The 27,914-nt window shown below is 36.1% G+C and overlaps 1 non-coding gene and 21 pseudogenes across 1 annotated transcript; all 22 read right to left on the bottom strand.

The window, feature by feature from the left end:
- Positions 1–152: 152 nt before the first annotated feature.
- Positions 153–271, bottom strand: LOC145646291 (5S ribosomal RNA; annotated as a pseudogene).
- A 2,316-nt stretch (positions 272–2,587) lies between these two features.
- LOC145648466 (5S ribosomal RNA) lies at positions 2,588–2,706 on the bottom strand (annotated as a pseudogene).
- A 1,106-nt stretch (positions 2,707–3,812) lies between these two features.
- On the bottom strand, positions 3,813–3,931 carry LOC145646290 (5S ribosomal RNA; annotated as a pseudogene).
- Positions 3,932–4,598: 667 nt separating this feature from the next.
- On the bottom strand, positions 4,599–4,717 carry LOC145648227 (5S ribosomal RNA). Its single transcript, XR_014116438.1, has one exon. It is a non-coding gene; the product is annotated as a 5S ribosomal RNA (ribosomal RNA).
- Positions 4,718–5,822: 1,105 nt separating this feature from the next.
- On the bottom strand, positions 5,823–5,941 carry LOC145646289 (5S ribosomal RNA; annotated as a pseudogene).
- Positions 5,942–6,608: 667 nt separating this feature from the next.
- On the bottom strand, positions 6,609–6,727 carry LOC145647272 (5S ribosomal RNA; annotated as a pseudogene).
- Positions 6,728–9,043: 2,316 nt separating this feature from the next.
- Positions 9,044–9,162, bottom strand: LOC145646288 (5S ribosomal RNA; annotated as a pseudogene).
- Positions 9,163–10,268: 1,106 nt separating this feature from the next.
- Positions 10,269–10,387, bottom strand: LOC145646287 (5S ribosomal RNA; annotated as a pseudogene).
- Positions 10,388–11,930: 1,543 nt separating this feature from the next.
- Positions 11,931–12,049, bottom strand: LOC145646285 (5S ribosomal RNA; annotated as a pseudogene).
- Positions 12,050–13,155: 1,106 nt separating this feature from the next.
- LOC145646284 (5S ribosomal RNA) lies at positions 13,156–13,274 on the bottom strand (annotated as a pseudogene).
- A 666-nt stretch (positions 13,275–13,940) lies between these two features.
- Positions 13,941–14,059, bottom strand: LOC145646283 (5S ribosomal RNA; annotated as a pseudogene).
- Positions 14,060–14,726: 667 nt separating this feature from the next.
- LOC145646282 (5S ribosomal RNA) lies at positions 14,727–14,845 on the bottom strand (annotated as a pseudogene).
- Positions 14,846–15,950: 1,105 nt separating this feature from the next.
- On the bottom strand, positions 15,951–16,069 carry LOC145646281 (5S ribosomal RNA; annotated as a pseudogene).
- Positions 16,070–17,175: 1,106 nt separating this feature from the next.
- LOC145646280 (5S ribosomal RNA) lies at positions 17,176–17,294 on the bottom strand (annotated as a pseudogene).
- A 1,106-nt stretch (positions 17,295–18,400) lies between these two features.
- Positions 18,401–18,519, bottom strand: LOC145646279 (5S ribosomal RNA; annotated as a pseudogene).
- A 1,106-nt stretch (positions 18,520–19,625) lies between these two features.
- Positions 19,626–19,744, bottom strand: LOC145646278 (5S ribosomal RNA; annotated as a pseudogene).
- Positions 19,745–20,850: 1,106 nt separating this feature from the next.
- LOC145646277 (5S ribosomal RNA) lies at positions 20,851–20,969 on the bottom strand (annotated as a pseudogene).
- Positions 20,970–22,075: 1,106 nt separating this feature from the next.
- LOC145646276 (5S ribosomal RNA) lies at positions 22,076–22,194 on the bottom strand (annotated as a pseudogene).
- A 666-nt stretch (positions 22,195–22,860) lies between these two features.
- LOC145646274 (5S ribosomal RNA) lies at positions 22,861–22,979 on the bottom strand (annotated as a pseudogene).
- Positions 22,980–24,084: 1,105 nt separating this feature from the next.
- On the bottom strand, positions 24,085–24,203 carry LOC145646273 (5S ribosomal RNA; annotated as a pseudogene).
- A 1,105-nt stretch (positions 24,204–25,308) lies between these two features.
- LOC145647322 (5S ribosomal RNA) lies at positions 25,309–25,427 on the bottom strand (annotated as a pseudogene).
- A 1,106-nt stretch (positions 25,428–26,533) lies between these two features.
- LOC145646272 (5S ribosomal RNA) lies at positions 26,534–26,652 on the bottom strand (annotated as a pseudogene).
- Positions 26,653–27,914: the final 1,262 nt, after the last annotated feature.

Below are 27,914 nucleotides of genomic sequence, written 5' to 3'. Positions count from 1 at the left end.
AGGCATGTGAGTTGGAGAGTAAATGAAAGTGATGCAAAAAAAACTTACAGCATCTGCTATTCCCAGGTGCTAACAGATAGTTTTTTTTATTAATCACTGCACTTCACATTTGAGCATGTCAGCTTGAAAGTAAATTAAAGTGATGCAAGAAAAGCTTACAGCACCTGGTATTCCTAGGTAGGGTCCCACCTCAGTACTATTCAGGCCCAAACTTGCTTAGCTTCCAAGGTCAGATGAGATTGGGCGTTCTCAAGCTGGTGTGGCCGTAAGCCTTAAACACTTACTCAAATTGCCTAATCATAGCAAATATGATCAAAGCCCAATCTGACAATTTTTTTTATTAATCCCTGCACTTGACATTCTAGAATGTTATCTTGAATGTAATTAAATGATGCAATAAAAGCTTACAATACGGAGCTGGTATACGGAGGCACTAATTATTCACTGCACTTCAAATTTGAACATGATAGCTTGAACATAAATTAAAGGGATGCAAACAATCTTACAGCACCTGCTATTCCCTGGTACTAAAATATTTCTATTTAATCTGTACACTTCACATACAAGCTTGTCAGTTGCAGATTAAAGTAAAGTGATGCAACAAAAACTTACAGCATCTGCTATTCCCAGGTGCTAACAGATAGTTTTTTTAATTAATCACTGCATTTCACATCCTAGCATGTCATCTTGACAGTAAATTAAAGTGATGCAAGAGAAGCTTACAGCATCTCGTAGTCCAATGTGCTAACATATAGTTTTGTGATGAATCACTGCACTTCACATTCAGGCATGTGAGTTGGAGAGTAAATGAAAGTGATGCAAAAAAAACTTACAGCATCTGCTATTCCCAGGTGCTAACAGATAGTCTGAGTTAATTATTCACTGCACTTCAAATTTGAACATGATAGCTTGAACATAAATTAAAGGGATGCAATACAATCTTACAGCACCTGCTATTCCCTGGTACTAAAATATTTCTATTTAATCTGTACACTTCACATACAAGCTTGTCAGTTGCAGATTAAAGTAAAGTGATGCAACAAAAACTTACAGCATTTGCTATTCCCAGGTGCTAACAGATAGTTTTTTTAATTAATCACTGCACTTCACATCCTAGCATGTCATCTTGAAAGTAAATTAAAGTGATGCAAGAGAAGCTTACAGCATCTCGTAGTCCAAGGTGCTAACAGATAGATTTTTGAGGAATCACTGCACTTCACATTCAGGCATGTGAGTTGGAGAGTAAATGAAAGTGATGCAAAAAAAACTTACAGCATCTGCTATTCCCAGGTGCTAACAGATAGTTTTTTTTATTAATCACTGCATTTCACATCCTAGCATGTCATCTTGACAGTAAATTAAAGTGATGCAAGAGAAGCTTACAGCATCTCGTAGTCCAATGTGCTAACATATAGTTTTTTGATGAATCACTGCACTTCACATTCAGGCATGTGAGTTGGAGAGTAAATGAAAGTGATGCAAAAAAAACTTACAGCATCTGCTATTCCCAGGTGCTAACAGATAGTTTGAGTTAATTATTCACTGCACTTCAAATTTGAACATGATAGCTTGAACATAAATTAAAGGGATGCAATACAATCGTACAGCACCTGCTATTCCCTGGTACTAAAATATTTCTATTTAATCTGTACACTTCACATACAAGCTTGTCAGTTGCAGATTAAAGTAAAGTGATGCAACAAAAACTTACAGCATTTGCTATTCCCAGGTGCTAACAGATAGTTTTTTTAATTAATCACTGCACTTCACATCCTAGCATGTCATCTTGACAGTAAATTAAAGTGATGCAAGAGAAGCTTACAGCATCTCGTAGTCCAATGTGCTAACATATAGTTTTTTGATGAATCACTGCACTTCACATTCAGGCATGTGAGTTGGAGAGTAAATGAAAGTGATGCAAAAAAAACTTACAGCATCTGCTATTCCCAGGTGCTAACAGATAGTTTGAGTTAATTATTCATTGCACTTCAAATTTGAACATGATAGCTTGAACATAAATTAAAGGGATGCAATACAATCTTACAGCACCTGCTATTCCCTGGTACTAAAATATTTCTATTTAATCTGTACACTTCACATACAAGCTTGTCAGTTGCAGATTAAAGTAAAGTGATGCAACAAAAACTTACAGCATCTGCTATTCCCAGGTGCTAACAGATAGTTTTTTTAATTAATCACTGCATTTCACATCCTAGCATGTCATCTTGACAGTAAATTAAAGTGATGCAAGAGAAGCTTACAGCATCTCGTAGTCCAATGTGCTAACATATAGTTTTTTGATGAATCACTGCACTTCACATTCAGGCATGTGAGTTGGAGAGTAAATGAAAGTGATGCAAAAAAAACTTACAGCATCTGCTATTCCCAGGTGCTAACAGATAGTTTGAGTTAATTATTCACTGCACTTCAAATTTGAACATGATAGCTTGAACATAAATTAAAGGGATGCAATACAATCTTACAGCACCTGCTATTCCCAGGTGCTAACAGATAGTTTTTTTTATTAATCACTGCACTTCACATTTGAGCATGTCAGCTTGAAAGTAAATTAAAGTGATGCAAGAAAAGCTTACAGCACCTGGTATTCCTAGGTAGGGTCCCACCTCAGTACTATTCAGACCCAAACTTGCTTAGCTTCCAAGGTCAGATGAGATTGGGCGTTCTCAAGCTGGTGTGGCCGTAAGCCTTAAACACTTACTCAAATTGCCTAATCATAGCAAATATGATCAAAGACCAATCTGACAATTTTTTTTATTAATCCCTGCACTTGACATTCTAGAATGTTATCTTGAATGTAATTAAATGATGCAATAAAAGCTTACAATACGGAGCTGGTATACTGAGGCACTAATTATTCACTGCACTTCAAATTTGAACATGATAGATTGAACATAAATTAAAGGGATGCAAACAATCTTACAGCACCTGCTATTCCCTGGTACTAAAATATTTCTATTTAATCTGTACACTTCACATACAAGCTTGTCAGTTGCAGATTAAAGTAAAGTGATGCAACAAAAACTTACAGCATCTGCTATTCCCAGGTGCTAACAGATAGTTTTTTTTAATTAATCACTGCATTTCACATCCTAGCATGTCATCTTGACAGTAAATTAAAGTGATGCAAGAGAAGCTTACAGCATCTCGTAGTCCAATGTGCTAACATATAGTTTTTTGATGAATCACTGCACTTCACATTCAGGCATGTGAGTTGGAGAGTAAATGAAAGTGATGCAAAAAAAACTTACAGCATCTGCTATTCCCAGGTGCTAACAGATAGTTTGAGTTAATTATTCACTGCACTTCAAATTTGAACATGATAGCTTGAACATAAATTAAAGGGATGCAATACAATCTTACAGCACCTGCTATTCCCTGGTACTAAAATATTTCTATTTAATCTGTACACTTCACATACAAGCTTGTCAGTTGCAGATTAAAGTAAAGTGATGCAACAAAAACTTACAGCATTTGCTATTCCCAGGTGCTAACAGATAGTTTTTTTAATTAATCACTGCACTTCACATCCTAGCATGTCATCTTGAAAGTAAATTAAAGTGATGCAAGAGAAGCTTACAGCATCTCGTAGTCCAAGGTGCTAACAGATAGATTTTTGAGGAATCACTGCACTTCACATTCAGGCATGTGAGTTGGAGAGTAAATGAAAGTGATGCAAAAAAAACTTACAGCATCTGCTATTCCCAGGTGCTAACAGATAGTTTTTTTTATTAATCACTGCACTTCACATTTGAGCATGTCAGCTTGAAAGTAAATTAAAGTGATGCAAGAAAAGCTTACAGCACCTGGTATTCCTAGGTAGGGTCCCACCTCAGTACTATTCAGGCCCAAACTTGCTTAGCTTCCAAGGTCAGATGAGATTGGGCGTTCTCAAGCTGGTGTGGCCGTAAGCCTTAAACACTTACTCAAATTGCCTAATCATAGCAAATATGATCAAAGACCAATCTGACAATTTTTTTTATTAATCCCTGCACTTGACATTCTAGAATGTTATCTTGAATGTAATTAAATGATCCAATAAAAGCTTACAATACGGAGCTGGTATACTGAGGCACTAATTATTCACTGCACTTCAAATTTGAACATGATAGATTGAACATAAATTAAAGGGATGCAAACAATCTTACAGCACCTGCTATTCCCTGGTACTAAAATATTTCTATTTAATCTGTACACTTCACATACAAGCTTGTCACTTGTAGATTAAAGTAAAGTGATGCAACAAAAACTTACAGCATCTGCTATTCCCAGGTGCTAACAGATAGTTTTTTTTAATTAATCACTTCACTTCACATCCTAGCATGTCATCTTGAAAGTAAATTAAAGTGATGCAAGAGAAGCTTACAGCATCTCGTAGTCCAAGGTGCTAACAGATAGATTTTTGAGGAATCACTGCACTTCACATTCAGGCATGTGAGTTGGAGAGTAAATGAAAGTGATGCAAAAAAAACTTACAGCATCTGCTATTCCCAGGTGCTAACAGATAGTTTTTTTTATTAATCACTGCACTTCACATTTGAGCATGTCAGCTTGAAAGTAAATTAAAGTGATGCAAGAAAAGCTTACAGCACCTGGTATTCCTAGGTAGGGTCCCACCTCAGTACTATCCAGGCCCAAACTTGCTTAGCTTCCAAGGTCAGATGAGATTGGGCGTTCTCAAGCTGGTGTGGCCGTAAGCCTTAAACACTTACTCAAATTGCCTAATCATAGCAAATATGATCAAAGACCAATCTGACAATTTTTTTTATTACTCCCTGCACTTGACATTCTAGAATGTTATCTTGAATGTAATTAAATGATGCAATAAAAGCTTACAATACGGAGCTGGTATACGGAGGCACTAATTATTCACTGCACTTCAAATTTGAACATGATAGCTTGAACATAAATTAAAGGGATGCAAACAATCTTACAGCACCTGCTATTCCCTGGTACTAAAATATTTCTATTTAATCTGTACACTTCACATACAAGCTTGTCAGTTGCAGATTAAAGTAAAGTGATGCAACAAAAACTTACAGCATCTGCTATTCCCAGGTGCTAACAGATAGTTTTTTTAATTAATCACTGCATTTCACATCCTAGCATGTCATCTTGACAGTAAATTAAAGTGATGCAAGAGAAGCTTACAGCATCTCGTAGTCCAATGTGCTAACATATAGTTTTGTGATGAATCACTGCACTTCACATTCAGGCATGTGAGTTGGAGAGTAAATGAAAGTGATGCAAAAAAAACTTACAGCATCTGCTATTCCCAGGTGCTAACAGATAGTCTGAGTTAATTATTCACTGCACTTCAAATTTGAACATGATAGCTTGAACATAAATTAAAGGGATGCAATACAATCTTACAGCACCTGCTATTCCCTGGTACTAAAATATTTCTATTTAATCTGTACACTTCACATACAAGCTTGTCAGTTGCAGATTAAAGTAAAGTGATGCAACAAAAACTTACAGCATTTGCTATTCCCAGGTGCTAACAGATAGTTTTTTTAATTAATCACTGCACTTCACATCCTAGCATGTCATCTTGAAAGTAAATTAAAGTGATGCAAGAGAAGCTTACAGCATCTCGTAGTCCAAGGTGCTAACAGATAGATTTTTGAGGAATCACTGCACTTCACATTCAGGCATGTGAGTTGGAGAGTAAATGAAAGTGATGCAAAAAAAACTTACAGCATCTGCTATTCCCAGGTGCTAACAGATAGTTTTTTTTATTAATCACTGCACTTCACATTTGAGCATGTCAGCTTGAAAGTAAATTAAAGTGATGCAAGAAAAGCTTACAGCACCTGGTATTCCTAGGTAGGGTCCCACCTCAGTACTATTCAGGCCCAAACTTGCTTAGCTTCCAAGGTCAGATGAGATTGGGCGTTCTCAAGCTGGTGTGGCCGTAAGCCTTAAACACTTACTCAAATTGCCTAATCATAGCAAATATGATCAAAGACCAATCTGACAATTTTTTTTATTAATCCCTGCACTTGACATTCTAGAATGTTATCTTGAATGTAATTAAATGATCCAATAAAAGCTTACAATACGGAGCTGGTATACTGAGGCACTAATTATTCACTGCACTTCAAATTTGAACATGATAGATTGAACATAAATTAAAGGGATGCAAACAATCTTACAGCACCTGCTATTCCCTGGTACTAAAATATTTCTATTTAATCTGTACACTTCACATACAAGCTTGTCAGTTGTAGATTAAAGTAAAGTGATGCAACAAAAACTTACAGCATCTGCTATTCCCAGGTGCTAACAGATAGTTTTTTTTAATTAATCACTGCACTTCACATCCTAGCATGTCATCTTGAAAGTAAATTAAAGTGATGCAAGAGAAGCTTACAGCATCTCGTAGTCCAAGGTGCTAACAGATAGATTTTTGAGGAATCACTGCACTTCACATTCAGGCATGTGAGTTGGAGAGTAAATGAAAGTGATGCAAAAAAAACTTACAGCATCTGCTATTCCCAGGTGCTAACAGATAGTTTTTTTTATTAATCACTGCACTTCACATTTGAGCATGTCAGCTTGAAAGTAAATTAAAGTGATGCAAGAAAAGCTTACAGCACCTGGTATTCCTAGGTAGGGTCCCAACTCAGTACTATTCAGGCCCAAACTTGCTTAGCTTCCAAGGTCAGATGAGATTGGGCGTTCTCAAGCTGGTGTGGCCGTAAGCCTTAAACACTTACTCAAATTGCCTAATCATAGCAAATATGATCAAAGCCCAATCTGACAATTTTTTTTATTAATCCCTGCACTTGACATTCTAGAATGTTATCTTGAATGTAATTAAATGATGCAATAAAAGCTTACAATACGGAGCTGGTATACGGAGGCACTAATTATTCACTGCACTTCAAATTTGAACATGATAGCTTGAACATAAATTAAAGGGATGCAAACAATCTTACAGCACCTGCTATTCCCTGGTACTAAAATATTTCTATTTAATCTGTACACTTCACATACAAGCTTGTCAGTTGCAGATTAAAGTAAAGTGATGCAACAAAAACTTACAGCATCTGCTATTCCCAGGTGCTAACAGATAGTTTTTTTAATTAATCACTGCATTTCACATCCTAGCATGTCATCTTGACAGTAAATTAAAGTGATGCAAGAGAAGCTTACAGCATCTCGTAGTCCAATGTGCTAACATATAGTTTTGTGATGAATCACTGCACTTCACATTCAGGCATGTGAGTTGGAGAGTAAATGAAAGTGATGCAAAAAAAACTTACAGCATCTGCTATTCCCAGGTGCTAACAGATCGTCTGAGTTAATTATTCACTGCACTTCAAATTTGAACATGATAGCTTGAACATAAATTAAAGGGATGCAATACAATCTTACAGCACCTGCTATTCCCTGGTACTAAAATATTTCTATTTAATCTGTACACTTCACATACAAGCTTGTCAGTTGCAGATTAAAGTAAAGTGATGCAACAAAAACTTACAGCATTTGCTATTCCCAGGTGCTAACAGATAGTTTTTTTAATTAATCACTGCACTTCACATCCTAGCATGTCATCTTGAAAGTAAATTAAAGTGATGCAAGAGAAGCTTACAGCATCTCGTAGTCCAAGGTGCTAACAGATAGATTTTTGAGGAATCACTGCACTTCACATTCAGGCATGTGAGTTGGAGAGTAAATGAAAGTGATGCAAAAAAAATTTACAGCATCTGCTATTCCCAGGTGCTAACAGATAGTTTTTTTTATTAATCACTGCATTTCACATCCTAGCATGTCATCTTGACAGTAAATTAAAGTGATGCAAGAGAAGCTTACAGCATCTCGTAGTCCAATGTGCTAACATATAGTTTTTTGATGAATCACTGCACTTCACATTCAGGCATGTGAGTTGGAGAGTAAATGAAAGTGATGCAAAAAAAACTTACAGCATCTGCTATTCCCAGGTGCTAACAGATAGTTTGAGTTAATTATTCACTGCACTTCAAATTTGAACATGATAGCTTGAACATAAATTAAAGGGATGCAATACAATCGTACAGCACCTGCTATTCCCTGGTACTAAAATATTTCTATTTAATCTGTACACTTCACATACAAGCTTGTCAGTTGCAGATTAAAGTAAAGTGATGCAACAAAAACTTACAGCATTTGCTATTCCCAGGTGCTAACAGATAGTTTTTTTAATTAATCACTGCACTTCACATCCTAGCATGTCATCTTGACAGTAAATTAAAGTGATGCAAGAGAAGCTTACAGCATCTCGTAGTCCAATGTGCTAACATATAGTTTTTTGATGAATCACTGCACTTCACATTCAGGCATGTGAGTTGGAGAGTAAATGAAAGTGATGCAAAAAAAACTTACAGCATCTGCTATTCCCAGGTGCTAACAGATAGTTTGAGTTAATTATTCATTGCACTTCAAATTTGAACATGATAGCTTGAACATAAATTAAAGGGATGCAATACAATCTTACAGCACCTGCTATTCCCTGGTACTAAAATATTTCTATTTAATCTGTACACTTCACATACAAGCTTGTCAGTTGCAGATTAAAGTAAAGTGATGCAACAAAAACTTACAGCATCTGCTATTCCCAGGTGCTAACAGATAGTTTTTTTAATTAATCACTGCATTTCACATCCTAGCATGTCATCTTGACAGTAAATTAAAGTGATGCAAGAGAAGCTTACAGCATCTCGTAGTCCAATGTGCTAACATATAGTTTTTTGATGAATCACTGCACTTCACATTCAGGCATGTGAGTTGGAGAGTAAATGAAAGTGATGCAAAAAAAACTTACAGCATCTGCTATTCCCAGGTGCTAACAGATAGTTTGAGTTAATTATTCACTGCACTTCAAATTTGAACATGATAGCTTGAACATAAATTAAAGGGATGCAATACAATCTTACAGCACCTGCTATTCCCAGGTGCTAACAGATAGTTTTTTTTATTAATCACTGCACTTCACATTTGAGCATGTCAGCTTGAAAGTAAATTAAAGTGATGCAAGAAAAGCTTACAGCACCTGGTATTCCTAGGTAGGGTCCCACCTCAGTACTATTCAGGCCCAAACTTGCTTAGCTTCCAAGGTCAGATGAGATTGGGCGTTCTCAAGCTGGTGTGGCCGTAAGCCTTAAACACTTACTCAAATTGCCTAATCATAGCAAATATGATCAAAGACCAATCTGACAATTTTTTTTATTAATCCCTGCACTTGACATTCTAGAATGTTATCTTGAATGTAATTAAATGATGCAATAAAAGCTTACAATACGGAGCTGGTATACTGAGGCACTAATTATTCACTGCACTTCAAATTTGAACATGATAGATTGAACATAAATTAAAGGGATGCAAACAATCTTACAGCACCTGCTATTCCCTGGTACTAAAATATTTCTATTTAATCTGTACACTTCACATACAAGCTTGTCAGTTGCAGATTAAAGTAAAGTGATGCAACAAAAACTTACAGCATCTGCTATTCCCAGGTGCTAACAGATAGTTTTTTTTAATTAATCACTGCATTTCACATCCTAGCATGTCATCTTGACAGTAAATTAAAGTGATGCAAGAGAAGCTTACAGCATCTCGTAGTCCAATGTGCTAACATATAGTTTTTTGATGAATCACTGCACTTCACATTCAGGCATGTGAGTTGGAGAGTAAATGAAAGTGATGCAAAAAAAACTTACAGCATCTGCTATTCCCAGGTGCTAACAGATAGTTTGAGTTAATTATTCACTGCACTTCAAATTTGAACATGATAGCTTGAACATAAATTAAAGGGATGCAATACAATCTTACAGCACCTGCTATTCCCTGGTACTAAAATATTTCTATTTAATCTGTACACTTCACATACAAGCTTGTCAGTTGCAGATTAAAGTAAAGTGATGCAACAAAAACTTACAGCATTTGCTATTCCCAGGTGCTAACAGATAGTTTTTTTAATTAATCACTGCACTTCACATCCTAGCATGTCATCTTGAAAGTAAATTAAAGTGATGCAAGAGAAGCTTACAGCATCTCGTAGTCCAAGGTGCTAACAGATAGATTTTTGAGGAATCACTGCACTTCACATTCAGGCATGTGAGTTGGAGAGTAAATGAAAGTGATGCAAAAAAAACTTACAGCATCTGCTATTCCCAGGTGCTAACAGATAGTTTTTTTTATTAATCACTGCACTTCACATTTGAGCATGTCAGCTTGAAAGTAAATTAAAGTGATGCAAGAAAAGCTTACAGCACCTGGTATTCCTAGGTAGGGTCCCACCTCAGTACTATTCAGGCCCAAACTTGCTTAGCTTCCAAGGTCAGATGAGATTGGGCGTTCTCAAGCTGGTGTGGCCGTAAGCCTTAAACACTTACTCAAATTGCCTAATCATAGCAAATATGATCAAAGACCAATCTGACAATTTTTTTTATTAATCCCTGCAATTGACATTCTAGAATGTTATCTTGAATGTAATTAAATGATGCAATAAAAGCTTACAATACGGAGCTGGTATACGGAGGCACTAATTATTCACTGCACTTCAAATTTGAACATGATAGCTTGAACATAAATTAAAGGGATGCAAACAATCTTACAGCACCTGCTATTCCCTGGTACTAAAATATTTCTATTTAATCTGTACACTTCACATACAAGCTTGTCAGTTGCAGATTAAAGTAAAGTGATGCAACAAAAACTTACAGCATCTGCTATTCCCAGGTGCTAACAGATAGTTTTTTTAATTAATCACTGCATTTCACATCCTAGCATGTCATCTTGACAGTAAATTAAAGTGATGCAAGAGAAGCTTACAGCATCTCGTAGTCCAATGTGCTAACATATAGTTTTTTGATGAATCACTGCACTTCACATTCAGGCATGTGAGTTGGAGAGTAAATGAAAGTGATGCAAAAAAAACTTACAGCATCTGCTATTCCCAGGTGCTAACAGATAGTTTGAGTTAATTATTCATTGCACTTCAAATTTGAACATGATAGCTTGAACATAAATTAAAGGGATGCAATACAATCTTACAGCACCTGCTATTCCCTGGTACTAAAATATTTCTATTTAATCTGTACACTTCACATACAAGCTTGTCAGTTGCAGATTAAAGTAAAGTGATGCAACAAAAACTTACAGCATCTGCTATTCCCAGGTGCTAACAGATAGTTTTTTTAATTAATCACTGCATTTCACATCCTAGCATGTCATCTTGACAGTAAATTAAAGTGATGCAAGAGAAGCTTACAGCATCTCGTAGTCCAATGTGCTAACATATAGTTTTTTGATGAATCACTGCACTTCACATTCAGGCATGTGAGTTGGAGAGTAAATGAAAGTGATGCAAAAAAAACTTACAGCATCTGCTATTCCCAGGTGCTAACAGATAGTTTGAGTTAATTATTCACTGCACTTCAAATTTGAACATGATAGCTTGAACATAAATTAAAGGGATGCAATACAATCTTACAGCACCTGCTATTCCCTGGTACTAAAATATTTCTATTTAATCTGTACACTTCACATACAAGCTTGTCAGTTGCAGATTAAAGTAAAGTGATGCAACAAAAACTTACAGCATTTGCTATTCCCAGGTGCTAACAGATAGTTTTTTTAATTAATCAATGCACTTCACATCCTAGCATGTCATCTTGAAAGTAAATTAAAGTGATGCAAGAGAAGCTTACAGCATCTCGTAGTCCAAGGTGCTAACAGATAGATTTTTGAGGAATCACTGCACTTCACATTCAGGCATGTGAGTTGGAGAGTAAATGAAAGTGATGCAAAAAAAACTTACAGCATCTGCTATTCCCAGGTGCTAACAGATAGTTTTTTTATTAATCACTGCACTTCACATTTGAGCATGTCAGCTTGAAAGTAAATTAAAGTGATGCAAGAAAAGCTTACAGCACCTGGTATTCCTAGGTAGGGTCCCACCTCAGTACTATTCAGGCCCAAACTTGCTTAGCTTCCAAGGTCAGATGAGATTGGGCGTTCTCAAGCTGGTGTGGCCGTAAGCCTTAAACACTTACTCAAATTGCCTAATCATAGCAAATATGATCAAAGACCAATCTGACAATTTTTTTTATTAATCCCTGCACTTGACATTCTAGAATGTTATCTTGAATGTAATTAAATGATCCAATAAAAGCTTACAATACGGAGCTGGTATACTGAGGCACTAATTATTCACTGCACTTCAAATTTGAACATGATAGATTGAACATAAATTAAAGGGATGCAAACAATCTTACAGCACCTGCTATTCCCTGGTACTAAAATATTTCTATTTAATCTGTACACTTCACATACAAGCTTGTCAGTTGTAGATTAAAGTAAAGTGATGCAACAAAAACTTACAGCATCTGCTATTCCCAGGTGCTAACAGATAGTTTTTTTTAATTAATCACTGCATTTCACATCCTAGCATGTCATCTTGACAGTAAATTAAAGTGATGCAAGAGAAGCTTACAGCATCTCGTAGTCCAATGTGCTAACATATAGTTTTTTGATGAATCACTGCACTTCACATTCAGGCATGTGAGTTGGAGAGTAAATGAAAGTGATGCAAAAAAAACTTACAGCATCTGCTATTCCCAGGTGCTAACAGATAGTTTGAGTTAATTATTCACTGCACTTCAAATTTGAACATGATAGCTTGAACATAAATTAAAGGGATGCAATACAATCTTACAGCACCTGCTATTCCCTGGTACTAAAATATTTCTATTTAATCTGTACACTTCACATACAAGCTTGTCAGTTGCAGATTAAAGTAAAGTGATGCAACAAAAACTTACAGCATTTGCTATTCCCAGGTGCTAACAGATAGTTTTTTTAATTAATCACTGCACTTCACATCCTAGCATGTCATCTTGAAAGTAAATTAAAGTGATGCAAGAGAAGCTTACAGCATCTCGTAGTCCAAGGTGCTAACAGATAGATTTTTGAGGAATCACTGCACTTCACATTCAGGCATGTGAGTTGGAGAGTAAATGAAAGTGATGCAAAAAAAACTTACAGCATCTGCTATTCCCAGGTGCTAACAGATAGTTTTTTTTATTAATCACTGCACTTCACATTTGAGCATGTCAGCTTGAAAGTAAATTAAAGTGATGCAAGAAAAGCTTACAGCACCTGGTATTCCTAGGTAGGGTCCCACCTCAGTACTATTCAGGCCCAAACTTGCTTAGCTTCCAAGGTCAGATGAGATTGGGCGTTCTCAAGCTGGTGTGGCCGTAAGCCTTAAACACTTACTCAAATTGCCTAATCATAGCAAATATGATCAAAGACCAATCTGACAATTTTTTTTATTAATCCCTGCACTTGACATTCTAGAATGTTATCTTGAATGTAATTAAATGATGCAATAAAAGCTTACAATACGGAGCTGGTATACTGAGGCACTAATTATTCACTGCACTTCAAATTTGAACATGATAGATTGAACATAAATTAAAGGGATGCAAACAATCTTACAGCACCTGCTATTCCCTGGTACTAAAATATTTCTATTTAATCTGTACACTTCACATACAAGCTTGTCAGTTGCAGATTAAAGTAAAGTGATGCAACAAAAACTTACAGCATCTGCTATTCCCAGGTGCTAACAGATAGTTTTTTTTAATGAATCACTGCATTTCACATCCTAGCATGTCATCTTGACAGTAAATTAAAGTGATGCAAGAGAAGCTTACAGCATCTCGTAGTCCAATGTGCTAACATATAGTTTTTTGATGAATCACTGCACTTCACATTCAGGCATGTGAGTTGGAGAGTAAATGAAAGTGATGCAAAAAAAACTTACAGCATCTGCTATTCCCAGGTGCTAACAGATAGTTTTTTTATTAATCACTGCACTTCACATTTGAGCATGTCAGCTTGAAAGTAAATTAAAGTGATGCAAGAAAAGCTTACAGCACCTGGTATTCCTAGGTAGGGTCCCACCTCAGTACTATTCAGGCCCAAACTTGCTTAGCTTCCAAGGTCAGATGAGATTGGGCGTTCTCAAGCTGGTGTGGCCGTAAGCCTTAAACACTTACTCAAATTGCCTAATCATAGCAAATATGATCAAAGACCAATCTGACAATTTTTTTTATTAATCCCTGCACTTGACATTCTAGAATGTTATCTTGAATGTAATTAAATGATCCAATAAAAGCTTACAATACGGAGCTGGTATACTGAGGCACTAATTATTCACTGCACTTCAAATTTGAACATGATAGATTGAACATAAATTAAAGGGATGCAAACAATCTTACAGCACCTGCTATTCCCTGGTACTAAAATATTTCTATTTAATCTGTACACTTCACATACAAGCTTGTCAGCTGTAGATTAAAGTAAAGTGATGCAACAAAAACTTACAGCATCTGCTATTCCCAGGTGCTAACAGATAGTTTTTTTTAATTAATCACTGCATTTCACATCCTAGCATGTCATCTTGACAGTAAATTAAAGTGATGCAAGAGAAGCTTACAGCATCTCGTAGTCCAATGTGCTAACATATAGTTTTTTGATGAATCACTGCACTTCACATTCAGGCATGTGAGTTGGAGAGTAAATGAAAGTGATGCAAAAAAAACTTACAGCATCTGCTATTCCCAGGTGCTAACAGATAGTTTTTTTTATTAATCACTGCACTTCACATTTGAGCATGTCAGCTTGAAAGTAAATTAAAGTGATGCAAGAAAAGCTTACAGCACCTGGTATTCCTAGGTAGGGTCCCACCTCAGTACTATTCAGGCCCAAACTTGCTTAGCTTCCAAGGTCAGATGAGATTGGGCGTTCTCAAGCTGGTGTGGCCGTAAGCCTTAAACACTTACTCAAATTGCCTAATCATAGCAAATATGATCAAAGACCAATCTGACAATTTTTTTTATTAATCCCTGCACTTGACATTCTAGAATGTTATCTTGAATGTAATTAAATGATGCAATAAAAGATTACAATTCGGAGCTGGTATACTGAGGCACTAATTATTCACTGCACTTCAAATTTGAACATGATAGATTGAACATAAATTAAAGGGATGCAAACAATCTTACAGCACCTGCCATTCCCTGGTACTAAAATATTTCTATTTAATCTGTACACTTCACATACAAGCTTGTCAGTTGCAGATTAAAGTAAAGTGATGCAACAAAAACTTACAGCATCTGCTATTCCCAGGTGCTAACAGATAGTTTTTTTTAATGAATCACTGCATTTCACATCCTAGCATGTCATCTTGACAGTAAATTAAAGTGATGCAAGAGAAGCTTACAGCATCTCGTAGTCCAATGTGCTAACATATAGTTTTTTGATGAATCACTGCACTTCACATTCAGGCATGTGAGTTGGAGAGTAAATGAAAGTGATGCAAAAAAAACTTACAGCATCTGCTATTCCCAGGTGCTAACAGATAGTTTGAGTTAATTATTCACTGCACTTCAAATTTGAACATGATAGCTTGAACATAAATTAAAGGGATGCAATACAATCTTACAGCACCTGCTATTCCCTGGTACTAAAATATTTCTATTTAATCTGTACACTTCACATACAAGCTTGTCAGTTGCAGATTAAAGTAAAGTGATGCAACAAAAACTTACAGCATTTGCTATTCCCAGGTGCTAACAGATAGTTTTTTTAATTAATCACTGCACTTCACATCCTAGCATGTCATCTTGAAAGTAAATTAAAGTGATGCAAGAGAAGCTTACAGCATCTCGTAGTCCAAGGTGCTAACAGATAGATTTTTGAGGAATCACTGCACTTCACATTCAGGCATGTGAGTTGGAGAGTAAATGAAAGTGATGCAAAAAAAACTTACAGCATCTGCTATTCCCAGGTGCTAACAGATAGTTTTTTTATTAATCACTGCACTTCACATTTGAGCATGTCAGCTTGAAAGTAAATTAAAGTGATGCAAGAAAAGCTTACAGCACCTGGTATTCCTAGGTAGGGTCCCACCTCAGTACTATTCAGGCCCAAACTTGCTTAGCTTCCAAGGTCAGATGAGATTGGGCGTTCTCAAGCTGGTGTGGCCGTAAGCCTTAAACACTTACTCAAATTGCCTAATCATAGCAAATATGATCAAAGACCAATCTGACAATTTTTTTTATTAATCCCTGCACTTGACATTCTAGAATGTTATCTTGAATGTAATTAAATGATCCAATAAAAGCTTACAATACGGAGCTGGTATACTGAGGCACTAATTATTCACTGCACTTCAAATTTGAACATGATAGATTGAACATAAATTAAAGGGATGCAAACAATCTTACAGCACCTGCTATTCCCTGGTACTAAAATATTTCTATTTAATCTGTACACTTCACATACAAGCTTGTCAGTTGTAGATTAAAGTAAAGTGATGCAACAAAAACTTACAGCATCTGCTATTCCCAGGTGCTAACAGATAGTTTTTTTTAATTAATCACTGCATTTCACATCCTAGCATGTCATCTTGACAGTAAATTAAAGTGATGCAAGAGAAGCTTACAGCATCTCGTAGTCCAATGTGCTAACATATAGTTTTTTGATGAATCACTGCACTTCACATTCAGGCATGTGAGTTGGAGAGTAAATGAAAGTGATGCAAAAAAAACTTACAGCATCTGCTATTCCCAGGTGCTAACAGATAGTTTGAGTTAATTATTCACTGCACTTCAAATTTGAACATGATAGCTTGAACATAAATTAAAGGGATGCAATACAATCTTACAGCACCTGCTATTCCCTGGTACTAAAATATTTCTATTTAATCTGTACACTTCACATACAAGCTTGTCAGTTGCAGATTAAAGTAAAGTGATGCAACAAAAACTTACAGCATTTGCTATTCCCAGGTGCTAACAGATAGTTTTTTTAATTAATCACTGCACTTCACATCCTAGCATGTCATCTTGACAGTAAATTAAAGTGATGCAAGAGAAGCTTACAGCATCTCGTAGTCCAAGGTGCTAACAGATAGATTTTTGAGGAATCACTGCACTTCACATTCAGGCATGTGAGTTGGAGAGTAAATGAAAGTGATGCAAAAAAAACTTACAGCATCTGCTATTCCCAGGTGCTAACAGATAGTTTTTTTTATTAATCACTGCACTTCACATTTGAGCATGTCAGCTTGAAAGTAAATTAAAGTGATGCAAGAAAAGCTTACAGCACCTGGTATTCCTAGGTAGGGTCCCACCTCAGTACTATTCAGGCCCAAACTTGCTTAGCTTCCAAGGTCAGATGAGATTGGGCGTTCTCAAGCTGGTGTGGCCGTAAGCCTTAAACACTTACTCAAATTGCCTAATCATAGCAAATATGATCAAAGACCAATCTGACAATTTTTTTTATTAATCCCTGCACTTGACATTCTAGAATGTTATCTTGAATGTAATTAAATGATGCAATAAAAGATTACAATACGGAGCTGGTATACTGAGGCACTAATTATTCACTGCACTTCAAATTTGAACATGATAGATTGAACATAAATTAAAGGGATGCAAACAATCTTACAGCACCTGCTATTCCCTGGTACTAAAATATTTCTATTTAATCTGTACACTTCACATACAAGCTTGTCAGTTGCAGATTAAAGTAAAGTGATGCAACAAAAACTTACAGCATCTGCTATTCCCAGGTGCTAACAGATAGTTTTTTTTAATTAATCACTGCATTTCACATCCTAGCATGTCATCTTGACAGTAAATTAAAGTGATGCAAGAGAAGCTTACAGCATCTCGTAGTCCAATGTGCTAACATATAGTTTTTTGATGAATCACTGCACTTCACATTCAGGCATGTGAGTTGGAGAGTAAATGAAAGTGATGCAAAAAAAACTTACAGCATCTGCTATTCCCAGGTGCTAACAGATAGTTTGAGTTAATTATTCACTGCACTTCAAATTTGAACATGATAGCTTGAACATAAATTAAAGGGATGCAATACAATCTTACAGCACCTGCTATTCCCTGGTACTAAAATATTTCTATTTAATCTGTACACTTCACATACAAGCTTGTCAGTTGCAGATTAAAGTAAAGTGATGCAACAAAAACTTACAGCATTTGCTATTCCCAGGTGCTAACAGATAGTTTTTTTAATTAATCACTGCACTTCACATCCTAGCATGTCATCTTGAAAGTAAATTAAAGTGATGCAAGAGAAGCTTACAGCATCTCGTAGTCCAAGGTGCTAACAGATAGATTTTTGAGGAATCACTGCACTTCACATTCAGGCATGTGAGTTGGAGAGTAAATGAAAGTGATGCAAAAAAAACTTACAGCATCTGCTATTCCCAGGTGCTAACAGATAGTTTTTTTTATTAATCACTGCACTTCACATTTGAGCATGTCAGCTTGAAAGTAAATTAAAGTGATGCAAGAAAAGCTTACAGCACCTGGTATTCCTAGGTAGGGTCCCACCTCAGTACTATTCAGGCCCAAACTTGCTTAGCTTCCAAGGTCAGATGAGATTGGGCGTTCTCAAGCTGGTGTGGCCGTAAGCCTTAAACACTTACTCAAATTGCCTAATCATAGCAAATATGATCAAAGACCAATCTGACAATTTTTTTTATTAATCCCTGCACTTGACATTCTAGAATGTTATCTTGAATGTAATTAAATGATCCAATAAAAGCTTACAATACGGAGCTGGTATACTGAGGCACTAATTATTCACTGCACTTCAAATTTGAACATGATAGATTGAACATAAATTAAAGGGATGCAAACAATCTTACAGCACCTGCTATTCCCTGGTACTAAAATATTTCTATTTAATCTGTACACTTCACATACAAGCTTGTCAGTTGTAGATTAAAGTAAAGTGATGCAACAAAAACTTACAGCATCTGCTATTCCCAGGTGCTAACAGATAGTTTTTTTTAATTAATCACTGCATTTCACATCCTAGCATGTCATCTTGACAGTAAATTAAAGTGATGCAAGAGAAGCTTACAGCATCTCGTAGTCCAATGTGCTAACATATAGTTTTTTGATGAATCACTGCACTTCACATTCAGGCATGTGAGTTGGAGAGTAAATGAAAGTGATGCAAAAAAAACTTACAGCATCTGCTATTCCCAGGTGCTAACAGATAGTTTGAGTTAATTATTCACTGCACTTCAAATTTGAACATGATAGCTTGAACATAAATTAAAGGGATGCAATACAATCTTACAGCACCTGCTATTCCCTGGTACTAAAATATTTCTATTTAATCTGTACACTTCACATACAAGCTTGTCAGTTGCAGATTAAAGTAAAGTGATGCAACAAAAACTTACAGCATTTGCTATTCCCAGGTGCTAACAGATAGTTTTTTTAATTAATCACTGCACTTCACATCCTAGGATGTCATCTTGAAAGTAAATTAAAGTGATGCAAGAGAAGCTTACAGCATCTCGTAGTCCAAGGTGCTAACAGATAGATTTTTGAGGAATCACTGCACTTCACATTCAGGCATGTGAGTTGGAGAGTAAATGAAAGTGATGCAAAAAAAACTTACAGCATCTGCTATTCCCAGGTGCTAACAGATAGTTTTTTTTATTAATCACTGCACTTCACATTTGAGCATGTCAGCTTGAAAGTAAATTAAAGTGATGCAAGAAAAGCTTACAGCACCTGGTATTCCTAGGTAGGGTCCCACCTCAGTACTATTCAGGCCCAAACTTGCTTAGCTTCCAAGGTCAGATGAGATTGGGCGTTCTCAAGCTGGTGTGGCCGTAAGCCTTAAACACTTACTCAAATTGCCTAATCATAGCAAATATGATCAAAGACCAATCTGACAATTTTTTTTATTAATCCCTGCACTTGACATTCTAGAATGTTATCTTGAATGTAATTAAATGATGCAATAAAAGATTACAATACGGAGCTGGTATACTGAGGCACTAATTATTCACTGCACTTCAAATTTGAACATGATAGATTGAACATAAATTAAAGGGATGCAAACAATCTTACAGCACCTGCTATTCCCTGGTACTAAAATATTTCTATTTAATCTGTACACTTCACATACAAGCTTGTCAGTTGCAGATTAAAGTAAAGTGATGCAACAAAAACTTACAGCATCTGCTATTCCCAGGTGCTAACAGATAGTTTTTTTTAATTAATCACTGCATTTCACATCCTAGCATGTCATCTTGACAGTAAATTAAAGTGATGCAAGAGAAGCTTACAGCATCTCGTAGTCCAATGTGCTAACATATAGTTTTTTGATGAATCACTGCACTTCACATTCAGGCATGTGAGTTGGAGAGTAAATGAAAGTGATGCAAAAAAAACTTACAGCATCTGCTATTCCCAGGTGCTAACAGATAGTTTGAGTTAATTATTCACTGCACTTCAAATTTGAACATGATAGCTTGAACATAAATTAAAGGGATGCAATACAATCTTACAGCACCTGCTATTCCCTGGTACTAAAATATTTCTATTTAATCTGTACACTTCACATACAAGCTTGTCAGTTGCAGATTAAAGTAAAGTGATGCAACAAAAACTTACAGCATTTGCTATTCCCAGGTGCTAACAGATAGTTTTTTTAATTAATCACTGCACTTCACATCCTAGCATGTCATCTTGAAAGTAAATTAAAGTGATGCAAGAGAAGCTTACAGCATCTCGTAGTCCAAGGTGCTAACAGATAGATTTTTGAGGAATCACTGCACTTCACATTCAGGCATGTGAGTTGGAGAGTAAATGAAAGTGATGCAAAAAAAACTTACAGCATCTGCTATTCCCAGGTGCTAACAGATAGTTTTTTTTATTAATCACTGCACTTCACATTTGAGCATGTCAGCTTGAAAGTAAATTAAAGTGATGCAAGAAAAGCTTACAGCACCTGGTATTCCTAGGTAGGGTCCCACCTCAGTACTATTCAGGCCCAAACTTGCTTAGCTTCCAAGGTCAGATGAGATTGGGCGTTCTCAAGCTGGTGTGGCCGTAAGCCTTAAACACTTACTCAAATTGCCTAATCATAGCAAATATGATCAAAGACCAATCTGACAATTTTTTTTATTAATCCCTGCACTTGACATTCTAGAATGTTATCTTGAATGTAATTAAATGATCCAATAAAAGCTTACAATACAGAGCTGGTATACTGAGGCACTAATTATTCACTGCACTTCAAATTTGAACATGATAGATTGAACATAAATTAAAGGGATGCAAACAATCTTACAGCACCTGCTATTCCCTGGTACTAAAATATTTCTATTTAATCTGTACACTTCACATACAAGCTTGTCAGTTGTAGATTAAAGTAAAGTGATGCAACAAAAACTTACAGCATCTGCTATTCCCAGGTGCTAACAGATAGTTTTTTTTAATTAATCACTGCATTTCACATCCTAGCATGTCATCTTGACAGTAAATTAAAGTGATGCAAGAGAAGCTTACAGCATCTCGTAGTCCAATGTGCTAACATATAGTTTTTTGATGAATCACTGCACTTCACATTCAGGCATGTGAGTTGGAGAGTAAATGAAAGTGATGCAAAAAAAACTTACAGCATCTGCTATTCCCAGGTGCTAACAGATAGTTTGAGTTAATTATTCACTGCACTTCAAATTTAGACATGATAGCTTGAACATAAATTAAAGGGATGCAATACAATCTTACAGCACCTGCTATTCCCTGGTACTAAAATATTTCTATTTAATCTGTACACTTCACATACAAGCTTGTCAGTTGCAGATTAAAGTAAAGTGATGCAACAAAAACTTACAGCATTTGCTATTCCCAGGTGCTAACAGATAGTTTTTTTAATTAATCACTTCACTTCACATCCTAGCATGTCATCTTGAAAGTAAATTAAAGTGATGCAAGAGAAGCTTAAAGCATCTCGTAGTCCAAGGTGCTAACAGATAGATTTTTGAGGAATCACTGCACTTCACATTCAGGCATGTGAGTTGGAGAGTAAATGAAAGTGATGCAAAAAAAACTTACAGCATCTGCTATTCCCAGGTGCTAACAGATAGTTTTTTTTATTAATCACTGCACTTCACATTTGAGCATGTCAGCTTGAAAGTAAATTAAAGTGATGCAAGAAAAGCTTACAGCACCTGGTATTCCTAGGTAGGGTCCCACCTCAGTACTATTCAGGCCCAAACTTGCTTAGCTTCCAAGGTCAGATGAGATTGGGCGTTCTCAAGCTGGTGTGGCCGTAAGCCTTAAACACTTACTCAAATTGCCTAATCATAGCAAATATGATCAAAGACCAATCTGACAATTTTTTTTATTAATCCCTGCACTTGACATTCTAGAATGTTATCTTGAATGTAATTAAATGATGCAATAAAAGCTTACAATACGGAGCTGGTATACGGAGGCACTAATTATTCACTGCACTTCAAATTTGAACATGATAGCTTGAACATAAATTAAAGGGATGCAAACAATCTTACAGGACCTGCTATTCCCTGGTACTAAAATATTTCTATTTAATCTGTACACTTCACATACAAGCTTGTCAGTTGCAGATTAAAGTAAAGTGATGCAACAAAAACTTACAGCATCTGCTATTCCCAGGTGCTAACAGATAGTTTTTTTAATTAATCACTGCATTTCACATCCTAGCATGTCATCTTGACAGTAAATTAAAGTGATGCAAGAGAAGCTTACAGCATCTCGTAGTCCAATGTGCTAACATATAGTTTTGTGATGAATCACTGCACTTCACATTCAGGCATGTGAGTTGGAGAGTAAATGAAAGTGATGCAAAAAAAACTTACAGCATCTGCTATTCCCAGGTGCTAACAGATAGTTTTTTTTATTAATCACTGCACTTCACATTTGAGCATGTCAGCTTGAAAGTAAATTAAAGTGATGCAAGAAAAGCTTACAGCACCTGGTATTCCTAGGTAGGGTCCCACCTCAGTACTATTCAGGCCCAAACTTGCTTAGCTTCCAAGGTCAGATGAGATTGGGCGTTCTCAAGCTGGTGTGGCCGTAAGCCTTAAACACTTACTCAAATTGCCTAATCATAGCAAATATGATCAAAGACCAATCTGACAATTTTTTTTATTAATCCCTGCACTTGACATTCTAGAATGTTATCTTGAATGTAATTAAATGATGCAATAAAAGCTTACAATACGGAGCTGGTATACGGAGGCACTAATTATTCACTGCACTTCAAATTTGAACATGATAGCTTGAACATAAATTAAAGGGATGCAAACAATCTTACAGGACCTGCTATTCCCTGGTACTAAAATATTTCTATTTAATCTGTACACTTCACATACAAGCTTGTCAGTTGCAGATTAAAGTAAAGTGATGCAACAAAAACTTACAGCATCTGCTATTCCCAGGTGCTAACAGATAATTTTTTTAATTAATCACTGCATTTCACATCCTAGCATGTCATCTTGACAGTAAATTAAAGTGATGCAAGAGAAGCTTACAGCATCTCGTAGTCCAATGTGCTAACATATAGTTTTGTGATGAATCACTGCACTTCACATTCAGGCATGTGAGTTGGAGAGTAAATGAAAGTGATGCAAAAAAAACTTACAGCATCTGCTATTCCCAGGTGCTAACAGATAGTCTGAGTTAATTATTCACTGCACTTCAAATTTGAACATGATAGCTTGAACATAAATTAAAGGGATGCAATACAATCTTACAGCACCTGCTATTCCCTGGTACTAAAATATTTCTATTTAATCTGTACACTTCACATACAAGCTTGTCAGTTGCAGATTAAAGTAAAGTGATGCAACAAAAACTTACAGCATCTGCTATTCCCAGGTGCTAACAGATAGTTTTTTTAATTAATCACTGCATTTCACATCCTAGCATGTCATCTTGACAGTAAATTAAAGTGATGCAAGAGAAGCTTACAGCATCTCGTAGTCCAATGTGCTAACATATAGTTTTTTGATGAATCACTGCACTTCACATTCAGGCATGTGAGTTGGAGAGTAAATGAAAGTGATGCAAAAAAAACTTACAGCATCTGCTATTCCCAGGTGCTAACAGATAGTTTTTTTTATTAATCACTGCACTTCACATTTGAGCATGTCAGCTTGAAAGTAAATTAAAGTGATGCAAGAAAAGCTTACAGCACCTGGTATTCCTAGGTAGGGTCCCACCTCAGTACTATTCAGGCCCAAACTTGCTTAGCTTCCAAGGTCAGATGAGATTGGGCGTTCTCAAGCTGGTGTGGCCGTAAGCCTTAAACACTTACTCAAATTGCCTAATCATAGCAAATATGATCAAAGACCAATCTGACAATTTTTTTTATTAATCCCTGCACTTGACATTCTAGAATGTTATCTTGAATGTAATTAAATGATGCAATAAAAGCTTACAATACGGAGCTGGTATACGGAGGCACTAATTATTCACTGCACTTCAAATTTGAACATGATAGCTTGAACATAAATTAAAGGGATGCAAACAATCTTACAGGACCTGCTATTCCCTGGTACTAAAATATTTCTATTTAATCTGTACACTTCACATACAAGCTTGTCAGTTGCAGATTAAAGTAAAGTGATGCAACAAAAACTTACAGCATCTGCTATTCCCAGGTGCTAACAGATAATTTTTTTAATTAATCACTGCATTTCACATCCTAGCATGTCATCTTGACAGTAAATTAAAGTGATGCAAGAGAAGCTTACAGCATCTCGTAGTCCAATGTGCTAACATATAGTTTTGTGATGAATCACTGCACTTCACATTCAGGCATGTGAGTTGGAGAGTAAATGAAAGTGATGCAAAAAAAACTTACAGCATCTGCTATTCCCAGGTGCTAACAGATAGTCTGAGTTAATTATTCACTGCACTTCAAATTTGAACATGATAGCTTGAACATAAATTAAAGGGATGCAATACAATCTTACAGCACCTGCTATTCCCTGGTACTAAAATATTTCTATTTAATCTGTACACTTCACATACAAGCTTGTCAGTTGCAGATTAAAGTAAAGTGATGCAACAAAAACTTACAGCATCTGCTATTCCCAGGTGCTAACAGATAGTTTTTTTAATTAATCACTGCATTTCACATCCTAGCATGTCATCTTGACAGTAAATTAAAGTGATGCAAGAGAAGCTTACAGCATCTCGTAGTCCAATGTGCTAACATATAGTTTTTTGATGAATCACTGCACTTCACATTCAGGCATGTGAGTTGGAGAGTAAATGAAAGTGATGCAAAAAAAACTTACAGCATCTGCTATTCCCAGGTGCTAACAGATAGTTTTTTTTATTAATCACTGCACTTCACATTTGAGCATGTCAGCTTGAAAGTAAATTAAAGTGATGCAAGAAAAGCTTACAGCACCTGGTATTCCTAGGTAGGGTCCCACCTCAGTACTATTCAGGCCCAAACTTGCTTAGCTTCCAAGGTCAGATGAGATTGGGCGTGCTCAAGCTGGTGTGGCCGTAAGCCTTAAACACTTACTCAAATTGCCTAATCATAGCAAATATGATCAAAGACCAATCTGACAATTTTTTTTATTAATCCCTGCACTTGACATTCTAGAATGTTATCTTGAATGTAATTAAATGATCCAATAAAAGCTTACAATACGGAGCTGGTATACTGAGGCACTAATTATTCACTGCACTTCAAATTTGAACATGATAGATTGAACATAAATTAAAGGGATGCAAACAATCTTACAGCACCTGCTATTCCCTGGTACTAAAATATTTCTATTTAATCTGTACACTTCACATACAAGCTTGTCAGTTGTAGATTAAAGTAAAGTGATGCAACAAAAACTTACAGCATCTGCTATTCCCAGGTGCTAACAGATAGTTTTTTTTAATTAATCACTGCATTTCACATCCTAGCATGTCATCTTGACAGTAAATTAAAGTGATGCAAGAGAAGCTTACAGCATCTCGTAGTCCAATGTGCTAACATATAGTTTTTTGATGAATCACTGCACTTCACATTCAGGCATGTGAGTTGGAGAGTAAATGAAAGTGATGCAAAAAAAACTTACAGCATCTGCTATTCCCAGGTGCTAACAGATAGTTTGAGTTAATTATTCACTGCACTTCAAATTTAGACATGATAGCTTGAACATAAATTAAAGGGATGCAATACAATCTTACAGCACCTGCTATTCCCTGGTACTAAAATATTTCTATTTAATCTGTACACTTCACATACAAGCTTGTCAGTTGCAGATTAAAGTAAAGTGATGCAACAAAAACTTACAGCATTTGCTATTCCCAGGTGCTAACAGATAGTTTTTTTAATTAATCACTGCACTTCACATCCTAGCATGTCATCTTGAAAGTAAATTAAAGTGATGCAAGAGAAGCTTACAGCATCTCGTAGTCCAAGGTGCTAACAGATAGATTTTTGAGGAATCACTGCACTTCACATTCAGGCATGTGAGTTGGAGAGTAAATGAAAGTGATGCAAAAAAAACTTACAGCATCTGCTATTCCCAGGTGCTAACAGATAGTTTTTTTTATTAATCACTGCACTTCACATTTGAGCATGTCAGCTTGAAAGTAAATTAAAGTGATGCAAGAAAAGCTTACAGCACCTGGTATTCCTAGGTAGGGTCCCACCTCAGTACTATTCAGGCCCAAACTTGCTTAGCTTCCAAGGTCAGATGAGATTGGGCGTTCTCAAGCTGGTGTGGCCGTAAGCCTTAAACACTTACTCAAATTGCCTAATCATAGCAAATATGATCAAAGACCAATCTGACAATTTTTTTTATTAATCCCTGCACTTGACATTCTAGAATGTTATCTTGAATGTAATTAAATGATGCAATAAAAGCTTACAATACGGAGCTGGTATACGGAGGCACTAATTATTCACTGCACTTCAAATTTGAACATGATAGCTTGAACATAAATTAAAGGGATGCAAACAATCTTACAGCACCTGCTATTCCCTGGTACTAAAATATTTCTATTTAATCTGTACACTTCACATACAAGCTTGTCAGTTGCAGATTAAAGTAAAGTGATGCAACAAAAACTTACAGCATCTGCTATTCCCAGGTGCTAACAGATAGTTTTTTTAATTAATCACTGCATTTCACATCCTAGCATGTCATCTTGACAGTAAATTAAAGTGATGCAAGAGAAGCTTACAGCATCTCGTAGTCCAATGTGCTAACATATAGTTTTTTGATGAATCACTGCACTTCACATTCAGGCATGTGAGTTGGAGAGTAAATGAAAGTGATGCAAAAAAAACTTACAGCATCTGCTATTCCCAGGTGCTAACAGATAGTTTGAGTTAATTATTCACTGCACTTCAAATTTGAACATGATAGCTTGAACATAAATTAAAGGGATGCAAACAATCTTACAGCACCTGCTATTCCCTGGTACTAAAATATTTCTATTTAATCTGTACACTTCACATACAAGCTTGTCAGTTGCAGATTAAAGTAAAGTGATGCAACAAAAACTTACAGCATCTGCTATTCCCAGGTGCTAACAGATAGTTTTTTTAATTAATCACTGCATTTCACATCCTAGCATGTCATCTTGACAGTAAATTAAAGTGATGCAAGAGAAGCTTACAGCATCTCGTAGTCCAATGTGCTAACATATAGTTTTGTGATGAATCACTGCACTTCACATTCAGGCATGTGAGTTGGAGAGTAAATGAAAGTGATGCAAAAAAAAACTTACAGCATCTGCTATTCCCAGGTGCTAACAGATAGTTTGAGTTAATTATTCATTGCACTTCAAATTTGAACATGATAGCTTGAACATAAATTAAAGGGATGCAATACAATCTTACAGCACCTGCTATTCCCTGGTACTAAAATATTTCTATTTAATCTGTACACTTCACATACAAGCTTGTCAGTTGCAGATTAAAGTAAAGTGATGCAACAAAAACTTACAGCATTTGCTATTCCCAGGTGCTAACAGATAGTTTTTTTAATT

Source organism: Electrophorus electricus, chromosome 13 (genome assembly GCF_041902795.1).
Source record: "Electrophorus electricus isolate QZ-2024a chromosome 13, ASM4190279v1, whole genome shotgun sequence".
Classification (NCBI taxonomy): Eukaryota; Metazoa; Chordata; class Actinopteri; order Gymnotiformes; family Gymnotidae; genus Electrophorus; species Electrophorus electricus.
This window is presented reverse-complemented; position numbering and strand designations above follow the sequence as displayed.